At 38.6% G+C, this 12,140-nt stretch overlaps 1 pseudogene across 1 annotated transcript in view; it reads left to right on the top strand.

Annotated features, from left to right (window-relative positions):
* The first annotated feature begins 11,413 nt into the window (after positions 1-11,413).
* LOC309646756 (metalloendopeptidase OMA1, mitochondrial pseudogene) overlaps positions 11,414-12,140 on the top strand; it is a 42,507-nt pseudogene continuing 41,780 nt past the window's right edge. The window contains exon 1 of the transcript in view: positions 11,414-11,500. The product of the transcript in view is annotated as a metalloendopeptidase OMA1, mitochondrial pseudogene (transcript). The remainder of the gene's footprint in view (positions 11,501-12,140) is intronic.

Raw genomic sequence — 12,140 nt, 5'->3', positions numbered from 1 at the left:
TGAGCTTCCCAAATTAGTTGGGTGGAGTGTAATTTGGAGCCTCAGGTTGAGCTCTGTTGGCGCCACGTACCCTTCTTCTTTGGAGGTGGATGAAATGTGACACTAGGGAACGTGGGATCTACCTTACTGAGTGGTCACTGAGGGTTCAGGTGAAGCGAACTGGAGATCTGAGGGAATCCCATCTCCACGGGGTAAACATTAACCAACATTAAACAGGAGACAGGAGGGATCCAGGCGGTTAAATTCCTCCTCCTTCTTCCTTCTATGAACTACTCTGAGATGCAGTTTTCTATGTAGCCCCTCCAGAGGAAGTGATGTGTGCTAGAAAACAAGCCTCATAGCATCCAGTGGTTTCTCTTTGAGGCTTGTAGTAAGCAAGCGGCCGGCAGTTTAACTCAATGGATTAGTCTCATCTTGTTTTTGCTTCACTTCTATTTTTTAACACCTATCAATTGAGCTTGCGTCCTGCTGTCAAATGTAGCATCAATGCTTTTATCCTTGCCCTGAGCTTTATTTTTAGAGAACCTAGGCAAAGTGCTTGTATTAGTCATTCCTATTCCACGGTAGCTAGAACAATAATGGACACATTGTACTCCTCAATAAATTCAGAAATACTAAGTTAAATCAAATTTTTGAAGTAAAATAAGTCAATTATCAACAGGGGTGTTGACATTTACAATTTGTTTCTTAATGTGAGATGAAAGATTAGCATTAGTAATAGAAGAGGAAGTATCTGGAAACAAGTTCCTTTTCCTGCACTTTGAAATTATAGTCCTGAGATCAGATCCTTTTCATGTAACCACAGCTGAGGATCATTCTGGATAGACTTGAGTAGTTAGGGGTTTATTTCCCCAGCCTCTCTCTGGGAAAACAGACTCACCCAGATAACTGAGTTTTCCATAAAATTCTTCAGAAAAATTCCTTTTCCCTAAGCCAATCCTGAAAAGTCTCTCCGTCACCTCTCTTGATTTATTGTGATCTAATTCAGATTGCAGAGTCTTCTTTAAAAAAAGGTTCTATATATCCATATAAGCCTTAGATATAGGAAGATATAGATAGATGAATACATAGATACGTATATGAATACATAGAGACGTATGCATATAGACACACACACACACACACACACACGTGCCTGCACACATCTTAATGTGAGATCCTATACTATCTCTTATGTGCAAGTCAATTTTCCCATCTAATTAAGGGGCAGAGTGATAGATAGCTTGAGGCTGTGTTATATGCAACCCACCACAAAGGGTGTGTATGAGAAAGAATCTGACAGATATGCATGGTTGTGTGGAGACTTGTTATCTCACACTAAGTTTTCTCCTCTAATAGCAGTATGGGTGGCTTGCCAAAACAAGAACGGTATGTGACATCTTTTTTCTTAAATGAGATCTTTATCATAAAAATGACACAGTGAGCTCTTATAATCAGAGGGAAGTATGCTGTAAGGTTCTAAATATATCACTGTAATGATTCTACATTTTTATCACTACACTTACGATCAGCTCTAATGGAAAACTCATGGATGTCATCAGTCCTTTTGTCCTTCTTAACAATTTGATAATCCTTTCTCAAAGCACTGAGCCATCTTGGATCACTAGTGGCTGTCTAGAGCGCAAATCCACTGCACAGCGTGACGTTACTGATCAGCTGGCTCATCTTTCTCCATTTCAGTTAATCTACGAAACAATTTGCAAGGAATCCCTAACAGCTTTAGAACTCTGAACTTTATCTGTGATTTATTTAACCTCCATAATGAGACCCGCTGTCTCGATTCACGAGTCTCTTGGAGTCATAAAATATTACTTCAGTCTCAACTTTACGTACAATTGTGACAGTTCATTAAAATGATATGTTGACTGGAATCCTGCTACTCAAAGTGTGGTACACAGACTGGTCATGCCAACATCACCCAGGAGCCTGTTAGAAATGCAGAATCTCAGCACTTAACCCAGACCTACTAAGAAAGAGTCTATATTTTACCAAGATGCCCAAATAATTCAGATACACATTAAAATTTGAATTAGAGGGCTGGCACTGGAGAGATCTTCCAGGTCCAATGTCAAGATTCACTGGAAGTTATCTCCTTCTCAGCAACAGTGTTAACTCATAGTTGCTAAACTGAATACTTAGATTATTTGAGCTGCTTGGCAGGAAGGATATTGGAACTTCCCAGCTGTAATTGCCAATGAATAAGCTGTTTCAACTCCTGCCAATAACTCAAATGATCTCTTCTTCCATAACTTATTTCATAATCTCGCATTTTTGTGTCTACTGGAGAGATTGACTGTTCTGGGTCAGCATTTAACAATTCTTCAGCCTTCCCATATGTAAAATATCTGTTTGGCTGTCACTCTAGGTTTCCTTATATAGCATTCAAAGATAACTTTACAAGGAAATGTAGTCTATGTATTGAGATACATAAATATTTTCTTTACAAGCCATTCTAAATGAACATTTTACAACCAATAACATTGCCTGTTATGACTGTACCGGAGAGCAGATCTTTCTCAGCTCTCAACAGAAAAATCTTCTCAAATTACCTTGAGAAAAGAGAAGAGTGCTGTTTGAATATAACTCAGGAATACAAGTTGACTTTTTACTTGGGATAATTTGATAACTGACCTGTTCAAATCAAGCACTGTATTTTATTTCTTCCACCACACATCAGCCAAGATTGGATTTCTGAAAATTAAAGGTATTAAAACCTAATGGAATCTACATGTCAAGTTTTGAATTGTCTCAATGGATAGATTTCTGTTTAAGTGTCTATTGTGTTTATAATTTGAAGGCTCAAATATAATTCCTTCATATTTTGAGAATTTATCTACCAAGATTTCATTGATTTCCTAGGTGATATTTTCAAATTAAAATACAAATACTTAACCTCATCAGGTGCTAATTGTCAGCCTCTGCCCTTCCCCCAACATGTGCTCCACACAATGAATAAACATTCATTTGCAGATTGCCCTTTTTTTTGGTGGGACCAATCAGAATCCAACTGTAATGACACTCCTCCCACTCTAAATCTGGGGGAGATCTGTGACTGCTACGACCGAGAGAATATCGTAAACATGGCACGAGGCCAGTTTTCAGCCAACTCCTTAAATGTTGGCAACTTCCACTTCCTTGGAACATTCTTTCTCGGAACCCTGAGACCACCATGCTAGAAATGTGGAGAGTATGGATAGAAAGATGCTGCACCAGGCCCCAGCTGTCTAGCATCCTTGCTCAGGCAGCAGATGTGTGTAAAGAAGCCTCCATATGACCCCAAACCCATCTGCCACCTCCCTGGAACTGCATGAGAAATAGCAAATGGGAAATGTCCAGCTGAGCCTCCAAACCTCCAGAACTATGAAAGATAATACTAAGTTGTTGTTGTGTTAAGGCACTGAGTTCTGTGGTGGTTTGTTACATAGCCACTGATAAATGGAATAGTTGTTCTATGTCTAAGAGCTGAAAACTCTTCATTTCAATCAATTCTTCACATTTCAACACTGATATCAGTTGAAAACTCCCTGAAACTTTAATAAAGGTACCATTCCGTCCCTCTGGATAGAGATGATTAGAAGTAGGGACACAGCCATAGCAATGGGTTGAGAGAAGTTTTTGAAAAAGGGCCCATTATCTGCACAGGAGTGCTATGTCAATCAAGACTGCTCTGAACCCCCATGGTGCCACAGCGAAGATAGAAAAGAGAGAAATACTGGGTACTCATGAAACCAAAATGCCTTATTTACTTTTCTATTCAGCAAAGAGTTTTTGATACCTATTGTATAGCATCAGTGAACATAAGAAATAAGGTATCATTCCCCATAGAGGACACATATTAAGAAGCTAGATTGAAAATATACCAGTAATCAAACACATAAACAAATAAATAAAATTATTTATGACTTGTTAATAAATAATAGTGAAACAGGAGGGAAGGGGCAGGGCACAACCTTTAAAAGAATGACATAGCCCGAGGACACAACATAAACTGATTAGAACCAAATAGGTCCAAGATGGTGGACGAGTCAACTTCTACTAGACCTTGAGCCTCAGTATATGCTCATTATAACATACCAGCAAGCTAAAAGACACACCCACTGGCACCATGACAGTTCCAAGGCCAAAAGTGGGCGGTGGCCCAATTTCTGGAAATCCCCACCCCTTCCCCAAAATAGCTGGAATACTCCTCCCACTTATTAGCCTAGGAAATTACCCACCCTTATAAAAACTGACAACCCCATACCCTGGTGGTGCTCTCGCCTTCTGAGGTGGCCCACACTCTGTCTGTGGAGTGTGTTTCTCTCTAAATAAATCCACTTCTTACCTATCACTTTGTCTCTCACTGAATTCTTTCTGTGATAAGACATCAAGAAACTGAACTTCATTAAGTCCAGAGACCAGCTGGGTGATGTCAGTTAAAAGACCACGGGTTCAAGTCCCAATCTGAGTTGCATGGTTTCAACAGTGTGCTGTTTATTAAGACAGTGAAGACTAGGAAAAGACTAGATTTGGGCAAGGGCATCATGTCATTTCTCTAAACACAGCTGGACTTTTCTTTTGTGAACTACTTTCAGTCGGTTTTTGTTATGGACTAAATGTTGATGCCACCCACAAATTCATATGTTTAAGCCTTAATCCCCAGTGTGATGGTATTTGGAGGTAATAAAGTCATGAGGATGGAGCTCTCATGAATGAGATTAGTGCTGTTACAAGAAGAGCCATTAGAGAGATGCTCTCTTTGCCACATGAGGACACAGAAAAAGGAGTCCTTTGGCAAACTAGGAAGAGAGCCCTCACCAGGAATCGAATGGGCTGGTGCCTTGATCTTGAACTTCCCAGCCTTCAGCACTGTAAGAAATAAATTTCTGTTGGTTGAAAAACCCAGTCTCTGATATTTTTGTTACAGCAGCCTAAATTAAGATAGTTGTCATCCGCATAAGCCAGTCTCCTTACTTTGCAATGTCACCTTATTTGTGACCCCACATGATAACACCCAGGTCATTCCCTAATTTTATACTGAGACACTTCAAATCTATTTCCAAAATTGACACTCACTTTTAGAGGATAGTTTTCTGTTACGAACCTATTAAATGTAACATTGTTTAAAGCCTAAGACAATTCCATGAAAAGAATCGCAACTTATCTGGAGTGATGGCCACATTATTTGAGTAAATATCTTACTATACATTGAGGGGTACATTTTTAAATGGACAAAGTTAATCTGACTTTATAGTTACACTTCATTTTTCTGCCTTTGGAAGGTGGATATAGGCACCTCAAGGACTTCCTGCTTTCACAGCATCCACAGACTCCTGATGTTGCAGGTGCCCTCTGTGCTCCTTGATGAAGGAAGCAATTTGTACTCCATTGAGGCACAGGTTCCCGTGAGGCTGCCACTGCACCTTCCAGCCCCTGCAGTTTGTCTCCAGGTACAACTTAGGGGACTGCGGATTACATGGGCCAAATTCAGAGCAATAGTGGCCATTGAATAGAAAAAGATGATGCTCTCCTCTCCTAAGGCCTACACGAGCCATAGTACTGAAACTGAGCAGCACCCTGTGGGGCTCCTGGACAGAAAAGCCTTTCTGCGTCCCCCCCATTTCTTGATTACAGGAAATAGGCTTCATTCAGCTTCCATGACCTTCCCTGGGTTCCAACTGCGCAGGTTCAAACATTTGCTAATTAGGGAAGGGAGGGGATGCAGAGACAAGGGAGGAACTGTCAAGAAACAACAGTGCAGGCTTGGGGCAGGGTCCTGGTTCCCAGACAAGTGATATACATAACAACATCTTTGAGCTGTTTTACAGATACTGAAACCCCCACCAGGTGAGAGCAATTAAGGGTATGGTACGCACCAGCACACAGACCCCAGACCAGCTGGAACCAGAAGGTTGATGATGCCGACTCCCACTTACCTCACCACAAACCCATCAGCAGAATGTCCTTGAGCGGATCACGCTCTCTTTGAACGATTACTGTAAAACTCCTCACTACACTCCCCAGGTCAGGACACAGTTTTGAGGGCATTAGCCCACTGGGGCCCCCTTTGCCTGGCAGAGCAATAAAGCTATTCTTTTCTACTTCACCCAAAACTCTGCCTCTGAAATTTAATTCGGTGTCAGGGTACAGAGGCCAAATGCAGCTTCAGTACCCAGTCAAACACTACATGCCAAAGGAAGAGTGACTGGTCTCCCAACTGCACAGTTTGTCAGATAGGAAAGGAAGAATTTGAATAAGTGTAGTGTTCTCTTTCTTGGAGATATTTTCTGATTTTTGAGGAGGTAAGCTGGAAAGCCATACTCAAAAGATAACTAGAAAATCCCCAAATATTTGAAAATCAAAGAATACGTAGACAGAATGTTGAGTGAACACATCCGGATGTAATTTACGATATTTTATAATCTCATCTATAAAAAGTTCAACAGCAGGCAAAACTAATACACAGTGTTAGAATTCAGTATAACAGTTATATTTGTGTGATAGATATTAGGGAGATAGTGACAGGGAAGGAGCATGACAGGGACATCTGGGGTATTGGTCATGGTATATTTCTTATTCTAGGTGTGTACACAGTGCACACCTAGAAATAAATTCAACATTTATTTCTTACATGCTTTTTATATATGTGTTGAATTCTAATATATAATCTTATTAAAAAAAAATTTGTAAGGGAACGGGTCACTGAACAGTTGTAATGGAAGTTATTTTCAAAAACTCAAGTAAACCATTATCTTTCTACTGCAAGTCACAATAATACCTAGAAAATTAAAGGGTTAAATCCAATTTGAAAGGAAAACAAAATATAGGTAGATATTTGACTAAACCTTATGGAAGTAAAAATTTCTGTGTAGAAATGTGATAGAAAAAATTATAAAAATATGCATATATTTAACTAATGTAAACTTCAAATGTCACTACAACAAGATAATAATGAACGAATTAATTGTTTACTTCACACTGGGAAAATTATTGTCAAAATCCTGATAAATTAACACTTTAAGATATTCTTATTTATTTAAAAAAGAACTAATATGAAGCTTTTAAGTAAGGCTAAAAACTGAATAAACCATTATCTTTCATTACTTGAAGCCTTCCATTCTCCTGCTCCCATCTGAGCCAGATGCTTCCAGATGGAATATCTTTTTACTCTCCTTAGTATTATACAGATTTTACCTCTTCTGTTATTATTATTTTTCTCTTATTTCTTCTTCCCTCATTTGTTGAAACACATCCTAGAGTACCTTTCTTAAAATAGGTACGTGTGAGATAAATCTTATGGGTTTCCCTTAAATATCTGAATGTTTAAATACATATTTTGCTTTCATATATTTTCTTACATGCAAATCTCCTGCTAAACAGTAGCCTGGCTGCTAGACTCCTATATGAGGAGGTGAAAAGTAGGCTTGAGTGTTCCCGTACATGGACTTTTACCTGCTATCTCTGTTTCTACGCATGTTAACTTCCATTTCCCATTTCATCTGTTGCTTTCAAAGTGCAGCCCTTCCTGCAATCTCTAACATGCATCACCTCTCCTTTCACACACCTTCTTCACTACATATGTTCCAGTTGTATAGTTCTCTCTGCTCTGCTGCATCTATGAGAGACCCAGCAAGAAACAGATGGATTTTACAAAATTAGATCATTCGAAGAGGATCTAATAAAATTAACAAAGCTGTGGGTACAGTGTAAGGAACCACAAAAGATAGGTGAGACCCAATGGAATGGAGGAAAAGAGTAATGAGGAGAAACCAATAGGAGAGAGGCTTTTAGGGAGGGTTGTCTTTGATGTAGGAATGAGTCAGTCCATAGCAACCCCACAGGGACAGTGCCAGGGAAAATAAATCCCCTAACCCTAAAAAATTCTTTCTGAGACTCCCTATTGGATGAGCCCTACCAGAAGTCAGGGGACAAGAGCACTCTTTGATTCAGTCCATGAAAGTCAGGTCCAAGAACAGAGATCAGAGCAGGAAGAGGTAGAAAGTAGATGTGCAAGGGCAAAGAGAAGACATCCAACACATCTGCTAAATCAATTATCACTCTTTTATCTGGATTCTTTCTTTAATAAAGGAGTAAATATTTCTCATTTGATACTATCCTATTCCTCTAAATAGTTTTGTTTATGGGAGAAAAAATAAAGGTCTTTAATCAATCCTCAGTCACCTAACCCATTTTCATTCTTCTGTATATGCTTTATATTTTAGTAAATCATTATGTAACGTAAGATCTGATTCATTGTTATCTATTGCAGTCCCTTTTTTTTTTTACCCCTGAATAGTGTTCCAGTAGTCCATTTATTTAGCATTTAACATTATAACAACACAACGTAATATATTTGATTTTATAAATAGTCTTCTTTCTAAAATCTTTATAATTATGTAGGCCTTGTGGTAGGCATTTTAATAGTTCCCCAGAGATGCCTGTGGGATAATCCAAGACCTGTGACTATCACCCTACATGGTAAAAGAGATTTTGAGATGGCGAGGTTCTGGATTATCCAAGTGAACCAAATGCAATCGCGTGGCCTCTCATAAAAGGGAGGCAAGAGGCTCCGAGTCAGAGAAGGAGATGACAAGACAGTGGAATCATACGTCAGAGTGATGTCATTGTTGGCAGGGGGCCATGGGTCAAGGCATGCAGGCAGCCTCTAGAGACAGGCAAAAGCAAAGAATGGATTGTTTGCTAGAGCCTCCAAAAGGAATTCAGTCTTGTTGACATCTTGACTTTAATCGCATAAAGACATAATTTTGGACTTCTGACCTCAATAACTGGAAGATACATTTGTGCTCTTTTAAGCCACTAAATTTGTGCAAATTTGTCACAACAGCAATAAGAAACTAATACAGGTTTTCTTCTTTTTCTCCTTCCTGTTTTTTTGTGTGTTAGCTTTATGGTGAAGCTAGAATCATATACTAAGGTAACCATAAAGCCATCTGAAGTTCCAAACCCTCAGCCCTGTTCTCAAGGGTAGGCAGTATCTCTGCTGCCTTATTCTTTTGGCTCACTTTGTGGCCCACTCACCTGCATGCTTGATGGTGTAATTCTAGTCTTCTTAATGACTAGAATTCAAACATTTCACTTCTTTATCATATAAGGGTTTTCACACACAATATCCTCTCAACCTGAAGCTTTTCTCTCAACTGTTCATTCAGCTGCTTCTTCAATTCTTCAGGACTCAGGTATATATCTATTTTCAGGGACTCTCTTCCTCTCCTCCAAGGTCAGGTTCCCCACTCTACCCTATCCCACCTATTTTTCTTTTCAATCTTATGAATTTTTATAACTACAATGGCTATATTTGTATATTAGCTGAGAGCTTTTGGCATGCCTTAACAAAGTGAGCTTTAATTTTTATCAATAAAATCATAAGTTCTCATCTCATGGGAATATTAGAAGAAAGAATTGAAAGTATATATTTAGAATAATTCTCCAAACACAACCAGACCATGATGAACCTACTCAAACGTTTTTCTCTCAATCTGTGAATGACTCAACCCTTTTCTTCCTTTAGTTTCAAATGTGATCTCTTTAGAGAACAGGTGTCTTGGCTGGAAACAGGAAAGGAGAAAAATTCACCCAAGAGTAGAAAGAAATTCCAGCCACCTGACCTATCTCTCAGGTCCTGTGTGGAGAAAGTGAGTAGCAAGATGAAGAGGTATCAGAGGACCACTTCCTGGCAGCTCTGCTGGGGACACAATAAAGACAGTGAGTGAAATGGTTGTACAGAATGACCAGGTAAATGGGAGCTCTACCAAAACATTACTTTGCTCCAAGCACAGTACAGAAGCAACAGAAAATAAACTACAAAACTCAAAAGTGCCATAAATTTCAGACAATGGTAATCCTCGGGCTACCCAGACCAGGGCTGAGGACCATCGTGTTGTCCCCATAGTGACCCAAGATCAGTGGCATAACTCTAGAGACATAAAACCCTGGGAAGAACTAAGGCCATTCTCTTCCAGCAGAATGGGACTTGGAAACAAATATTAAGCTCTAGAAAATAAGTTCTATTTCTTAGACAGCTCTAGACTTAGCAATAATGCCCACTAACACCAGTTTATTGTCTTTGTCTCCCATGAGAAGTTTTATGACAGCTGGGACCAAAGTTAGCCTGCCACAATTTTCATAAATTAATCTTCAATAAAAATTTTTAGATGAACGACTAGAGAAGCTATTTATTAAGCTCTTATCCCGTAGTAAGCACTTGTATGTTAATTCACACTGTACTTTCCACGTAGAAAAAAGAACTTTAGAATTATCTTTGTCTTGGACTTGAACATTTGTTTTATATATTTATGTGGAGGAGAAAAACAGGAAAGAAAAAGATTTAGTAAAAAGGTCGAAATTCAAACATGTTTTAATCAAAATGCTTTCTTCCTTGGAAGTGAATCTGAAATTTGGTGTACCAATATATAGTCAAGGCCAACTTATGTTGAAAATAATATTGTAAGTTGTGTCTGAGCTCACTGACAATGAAAATACGGCTAGAAAAAAAACAGCTGGACAGAATTAAGTTTGTTTTCTTCCATGGCAGTAAAGGAGGTCAGGGTCTGGAGTAAGATACTATGCCTGGTTATATTTAGTCAACCTGATGTAATGCCTCCAACCCTATTCCCAAATACTAGGGGTTTGAAGGGCTTTACTGCCCCTCCTCCATTAATAAAACTGCTTACCTAATAAGAAGGACATATAGTGACTGACCATTTGAAAATATGGGGTCTTCCAGAAACAGAGTTAAAACAAAAAATACATATTTAAACAACAACATCAACAAAAGACTTTAAACTGTTACTTCGACACTCCCATTTGATAGATGAGGAAAGTGAGGCACAGTGAGTGATTCTAATATGAGAACTAAGGGTAGAATACAGTCGACCCGTGGGTTCCTTGCCCGGATTTAACCACTCCGCTTGGAAACCAGAGCCAGTTTACATATAAGAAACTTGAACATCTGCAGATTTTGGTATCCAGGGGAGTCCTGGAACTAATCCTCCACGGATACTGAAGGACGAATGTATATATCTTCTAAATTGCAACCCAAAGACTTCTCCAGAGTCCTGTTTCTTCACTTCATAACAAGGAAAAATATATGTGGAAGATTATTTGTGTCTTTTATCAGTATTGCAAACATCTCTGCACATCTATTGTTTGGTGGAAGATTTTGTGGTTAGGAGCAAGCCTGGGCTGAGAGCCACATTGCATGGCTGAATAGAAACCTGAAAATATCTTTAATTGTACCATTTTTAAGGTAAGCAATTCAGTCAAGTGTGATTAAAAATCAGAACAAATGACTGCATCTTGATGTGGATCTGGCTACAAAAAGGAATGTTTCTCTGTGTGGGATTAGAAAGAAAACCTTCTTTCATTCTTTCTCTCTCTCTCTTTTTTTAAAATAAAATATTCCTCCACAGACGAGATGAAGGAACTCACGGAGCCTGATTGCTATGATTTCAGAAGAAAGGAGAACCCTGAAGTTCCTGACCTTTCAGGAAGTGTACCGGATGTGAGGGAGAGTTGGCGGAAAGAAGCTGATATTTAAGCCAATATGAAGTAATTCTTAATTTAGACTTTAGGGGTATTTAGAATAATTTTCAATTAGTTATGGTAATATTTCACAAAGAAGGTTCAGACAGGAAAGTGGGAAAGAGAAGGTCAGAACTATTTTTGAGAAGGATTAAACTGAAAGGAAAACTTGAATACTGAGTTTAAGTAGGCTTCGGTATCTATAAATATTACGTACGCAATAGAGGAACATAGTTTTACAAACCAGAAACAACCCTCCGAAAGGGATATTGAAAGAAATTATAATGGACATAAAAATAAAAAACATAAGGGGAAACCTTGATAAATTTAACCACATTAAATTTAAAAACACAAACTCTTAGTCCTCAAAAGTTACCACAAAGAGAGTGATAAAGCAACATACAGGAAGAAGATACTTTTAATACATATAGTTGACAGAGAGCTCCTGTCCAGAATACACAAAGAATTTATGGGAAAGAAAGAAATGAAAATAAAATGAGAAAAAACACAAATGGGCATTCCTGAGAAGTAGAAACACAAATGACCATAAACATACAGAATATTGCTTAATTGTATTATCAGAGAAATAAAAAATTTAAACCGCTAAGCCAGTATTTCAC

Source organism: Balaenoptera physalus (genome assembly GCF_965194825.1).
Source record: "Balaenoptera physalus genome assembly, chromosome: 17".
NCBI classification, from domain to species: Eukaryota; Metazoa; Chordata; class Mammalia; order Artiodactyla; family Balaenopteridae; genus Balaenoptera; species Balaenoptera physalus.
Note: the sequence above shows the minus strand (reverse complement) of the source record. Positions and strands in the feature narration are given on the sequence as shown.